Below are 5290 nucleotides of genomic sequence, written 5' to 3'. Positions count from 1 at the left end.
GCCATTGACAATTTGATAAGGATTGCCTTAAATGTGTAGATTGCTTTGAGTAATACTGTCATATCACAATATTGGTTCTTCCAATCCAAGAACATGATATATCTTCCATCTGTTAATGTTGTCTTTTAGTTTTTTTTCATCAGTGTCTTATAGTTTTCTGTATACACCTCTTTTGCCTCCTTCAGTTTTCAGTTCAGTTACTCAGTCGTGTCCGACTCTTTGAGACCCCATGAACTGCAGCATGCCAGGCCTCCCTGTCCAAACCATGTCCTGGAGTTCACCCAAACCCATGTCCATTGAGTCGCCTTAGGTAGGTTTATTCCTAAGTATTTTATTATTTCACATGTGCATATTCTTCTAACTACAACCACAACAAGATACAGAACTATTTCATCAACATAAAGATTTCCCTCTTGCTATGCCTCTTCAGTCACTTCTGCCCCACTCCCTACCTCCCAACATCTCCAAGCCCTATCAATCAGTAATCTGTTTTCTATCACTATAATTTCTCATTCACTATAATTTTTATGTGAATGAAATCATGAAGTATGTGACCTTTTGATATTGACTTTTTCACTCAGCATAACTCCCTGAGGTATATCCAAGTTATATCCTGCATCAGTAGTTCATTTATTTTTAGTGCTGAGCAGCATTCTATGGTATGGTGGTACTACCACCTGTTTAACCATTCACCTGTTAAAGGCCGTTTCAGTTGTTCCCTGTTTTTTGGCTGTTAAGAGTGCTTTAAACATTTGTGTACAGGTTTTTGTGTAAATATAAGTTTTCATTGCTCTGGGATAAATGCCTAAGAATGTAATTGTTGGGTCATATAGTAACTGCATGTTTAGTTCTGTAAAAAAAATTGCTAGACTCTTTCTTAAATGGCTATACCATTTACATTTCTGCTAGCAATGAACAAGTGATCTAGTTTCTCGTCATCCTCACTAGCATTTGCTGTTACCACTGCTTTTTATTTTAGCTATTCTGAAAAGCTTCTGGTGATATCTCATTGTGATTTTAATTTGCACTTCAACAACATTGAACATCAATGTCTTGTCATGCCACTGGCTCATTATATAATTGGATTGTTTGCTTTTTTATCACTGAGTTTTGAGAGTTCTCTATAAGTCCTAGATACGAGCCCTTTGTCAGAGATGTGGTTTGCAAATATTTTTTTTCTGTTTGTAGCTTGTCTTAACAAGCTACATCATCTTAACAAGGCCTTTTGCAGAATAAGTTTTTAATTTTGATGAGGTTCAATTTAATATTTTCCTACATGTCATTATTAAGAACTTGTCACTAAGGACTAGGTCTTAAAGGTTTTCTATGTTTTCTTATAAAGTTTTATAGTTTTAAGCGTTACATTTAAATCTATGACTCATTTTAAATTGATTTTTGTGTAACGTGTGAGCAATTTTTCAAATAAATTGTATTATTCTTCTACTAATAAATTGTATATACTCATGGTAGAAAAATAAGCAAACGCCTGACATTAGGACAAAGAAAATTTAAAATTTTCATAATCCTACCACTTATAGAAAATCATTACATTTAGTATATGTCTTCCCAGCTGTTTTTTATTCTTTACACACACACACACACACACACACACACACATAACATACATATGTACACTTAGGTTCCTTCCAATTCCTTTTGAAGATGAGGGAAAATTTCAAAATGAAACTTAAAGGTTAGATGAAATTTCATTCTCTTTCTTATTCATCCTTTGATCGGCCAGCTTTACAGATGAGAAAACTAAAGCTTAGACAGAATAGACAGCTTGCCTTCTGAAAAGTCCAGTCAGGACTTGCACTCAGCTCAACCTGACCACCAATCATCTCTTGCTATACTATACTCCACACAAGGCTGAATTACCAAAGGAAAAAAAAAAAAAAAGCCAACAGCTAGGAAAGAGAAAAGCAGAGGCAAAATGATTTGTTCAAGGGTAGTTTGGTGAGCCAAGCTGTAACTAATATGGAGGTAGGCTATACCCTAACAGCCTGGCCTGGAGGTCTAGAAAAGATACCCAGGGAGAAATGAATACTTTCAAAAACAACAAATTAAGCATAGAGGGTCAGAATATTATACAAATACTAAGAAGATAGAACTTAAATGTGGCTGAAGAGTTTTTATTATTAAAATAGATTATTTTCCACAGGAGTCACAACAGAAAAATGAGCAGTGGAAATTTCTAGAATAAAAAAGTTTAAAAAGCAGCTATAAAAGATATTTTGGGAACAATTACGGGAAATTCAAATGTGGACTGGCATCTGATGACAAGTTAATGTTGATTTTCTCAGGTGTGACATGGAGTAGTGTAATAATGTATGCAACTTTCAAACGGGTGGGAGACTGAGGAAGCTCTGATTATGTCTGGAGAGAAAGAGAAAATGTGGCAAAATATTAACCTATGTCGTATGGAGGTAGAAAGAACACCGGTGTTCGTTGTGTCATTATTTTACTCATTTCAGTTTACTTTCAAAATAAAAGTTACGTGTTCGGGTGGGAAGAATTTCCTGACTCCTTTTTATAGTAAAACTTGCCTGAGTCATTGTGAGCAGTGAGCCCCCTCTAGGTGACATAGGTCATTCTAATCATTTTGAGTATTCGGGGAGTTTTTGTTTTTGTTTTTTTTTTTTACCCTGGGCATTGGAAGACCTGGCACTTGCAGCAGCACCAGTTTTCTTTTGGGATCATTTAATGCTGTCTGCCTTGTTCTTCCTTTCTTAATTAAGGTTTCGTAAGGCAATGGCCACCCATTCCAGTGTTCTTGCCTGGAGAATCCCAGGGACGGGGGAGCCTGGTGGGCTGCCGTCTATCGGGTCGCACAGAGTCGGACACGACTGAAGAGACTTCGCAGCAGTAGCAGAAGCAGCAGGTATAGGACAGTGATTCACAGACAGCCGGCACTCGTTAACCAGAATACTCCTCCCCTCTGGTTCTCCTAAACAGAAAGGTAGCCAATATTGTATTTTTGGCGTCAAGTTGAAAGAAAAACGAAACAAAAAAATGCTTTCCCTGACCGGGAATCGAACCCGGGCCGCGGCGGTGAGAGCGCCGAATCCTAACCACTAGACCACCAGGGAACACATAAGAGAGCCCTCTACAGTAAGCTAGACAAACTGTAAAAGAGGTGACGTAAACTGGGTTCCTGAATGCGGTTGCTTGAACCTCCGGTATTCAAACCGCCTCCCTCTTCCACCTGACCGGTCTCTCGGCCGCTGCAAAACCGAAGAAAACATAATGGAGAACCGAAGCAACTGTGAAGTCTAAATATGGCCGCCGTCTCAGAAACAGAAAACAAAACCACCAGCACTAACGGGAAATGTTCTTGGGTATGTTCGCGAAAGGTTGCAAAAACGCGCCTGTCAGAAGTGGGATTCGAACCCACGCCTCCATTCGGAGACCAGAATGCCCTAGGGGAAGGTAAACACCTTGAGTCTGGCGCCTTAGACCACTCGGCCATCCTGACACGCTGAAGGAAGTATGTTCCTGAACGGCCTGCTTTCTGCGACAGGCTGATGCGCTGTCCCGCCTTCCTGGGCAGGCTGTCGGCGGATCCACCAGGTCCGGGCGGAGGAGAACCTTGCGCTGGGCGCCTGCGGCTGGATGCGGAGGAGCTCTTGGAGAATGCCGGGTTTGCAGTTCCTGCCGACTGCCTAGGCTCTCAGGTTGGCAGGAAAATCGAGTCAAGAAGCAAGGACAATCCCGCTAGAAAACCAGAGGGTTTAGTGACCATCCGACCCAGCAAAGGAAGGAAACTACAGTAGCAAAAGCAAAAAGAAAGTGCCAGGTGTCTGCCCACCGGGCGACCCGCTACTGCCAGATCCCGGGCTCCTGCCACAAGTGCCTGGCCCTAGCTGGGGAAAACTGGCTAGTTGAGTGAATACAAGGAAATCATATGGAAATAGCTTGCCACAGAGGAAGCAACAGTGATTGCTGCTGTTGTTTCAAAATTATTAGGGCTTCTGCCTTATTGTCTTTGGCATACCCATCCTTTTAAGACCCACACCTCTTCCTCTGCCAAGTCACCCAGTCCTGGCTAGAGATAATGGGGGGCTATCAGTGTTAAAGAAAAACATTGCTCATTCATGACACCCCTTAAAGCACTGTAAGGAAGACTTTATTAAATGGGTGGTGTGGGGGATGGGAATCAAGATATGTATGGTTTATTACTGCACCAGGGTCTTGCAGTGGGAGAGGTGAGATTGGATTTAACTCTGAGTACAAGTGAGACTGGAAATTTATAGCCAAAGACAGAGGTAGGGTGCATTCAGTGGATGAAAAATTACTGAGGGCGCGGGGCCGGGGGAGCGGGGAGGATTCTGTCCGAAAGGATATCTAACAGGGCTCTTGCTGAAGGTGGACCAGGATATTAGATATCGCCTGGTAAAGGACCAGGAACCCCATTATATATTCAGAGTGATAATGTATCAAGGATGGGGCATTCTGGTTAAACATACTTAGCAGGATTTTTGCTAAAATTGAACGTTATAGAGACAAGCATGAAAGTCCAAAGTCAGGCCTCGTTGAAAAAGATTTCGGGGTAGGGGGGGAAGTTTTAACAAAAGAGTGCAAAGATAGCAAGTGTGCTTTAGCATCAACCGGAAAGTCCTGCTTCTTGTGCTCCAGACCACATGCATTCAATCATTCATTCATTCATTTATTCACTGAGTCTTAATCGATACGTTTTTGTTGTTCAGTTGATTAGTCTTGTCCCACTCTTTGTGGCCCCGTGGACTGCAGCACGGCCAGGCTTCCTCCCTGTCCTTCACTATCTCCTGCAGCTTGGTCGAACTCGTGTACATTGAGTTGGTAATGCCATCCAACCATCTTGTCCTCTGTCATCCCCCTTCTCCTCCTGCCTTCAATATTTCCTAGCATCTGGGTCTTTTCTAATAAGTCAGTTCTTTGCATCAGGTGGCCAAAGTATTGGAGCTTCAGCTTCAGCATCAGTCCTTCCAGTGAATATTCAGGATTGACTTCCTTTAGGTTTGATCTCCTTGCAGTCAAGGGGCTCTCAAGAGTCTTCTCCAACATCACGGTTCAGAAGCATGAATTCTTCTGCACTTAGCTTTCCTTATGGTCCAACCCTCACATCCATACATGACTACTGGAAAAACCATAGCTTTGACTAGACAATCCTTTGTTGGAAATTGATACAACAGTGAACAAGGAGGAGGTCTGTACCCTGGCAAACTGACTGCTAGTGAAGGGGATAGTCAGCCCAGAGGAACATACAGGCTGTGAGGACAAAACAAAAACAGAGCAATGACATGGTGGAGGT

General features: G+C 42.0%; 2 non-coding genes across 2 annotated transcripts; both read right to left on the bottom strand.

The window, feature by feature from the left end:
- Window positions 1–3017: 3017 nt before the first annotated feature.
- On the bottom strand, window positions 3018–3089 carry TRNAE-CUC (transfer RNA glutamic acid (anticodon CUC)). Its single transcript has one exon. It is a non-coding gene; the product is annotated as a tRNA-Glu (tRNA).
- A 280-nt stretch (window positions 3090–3369) lies between these two features.
- TRNAL-CAA (transfer RNA leucine (anticodon CAA)) lies at window positions 3370–3475 on the bottom strand. The gene is made up of 2 exons: window positions 3438–3475; window positions 3370–3415 (listed from the first exon to the last, which is right to left on the bottom strand). It is a non-coding gene; the product is annotated as a tRNA-Leu (tRNA).
- Window positions 3476–5290: the final 1815 nt, after the last annotated feature.

This window comes from Bos indicus, chromosome 7 (genome assembly GCF_029378745.1).
Source record: "Bos indicus isolate NIAB-ARS_2022 breed Sahiwal x Tharparkar chromosome 7, NIAB-ARS_B.indTharparkar_mat_pri_1.0, whole genome shotgun sequence".
NCBI classification, from domain to species: Eukaryota; Metazoa; Chordata; class Mammalia; order Artiodactyla; family Bovidae; genus Bos; species Bos indicus.
Note: the sequence above shows the minus strand (reverse complement) of the source record. Positions and strands in the feature narration are given on the sequence as shown.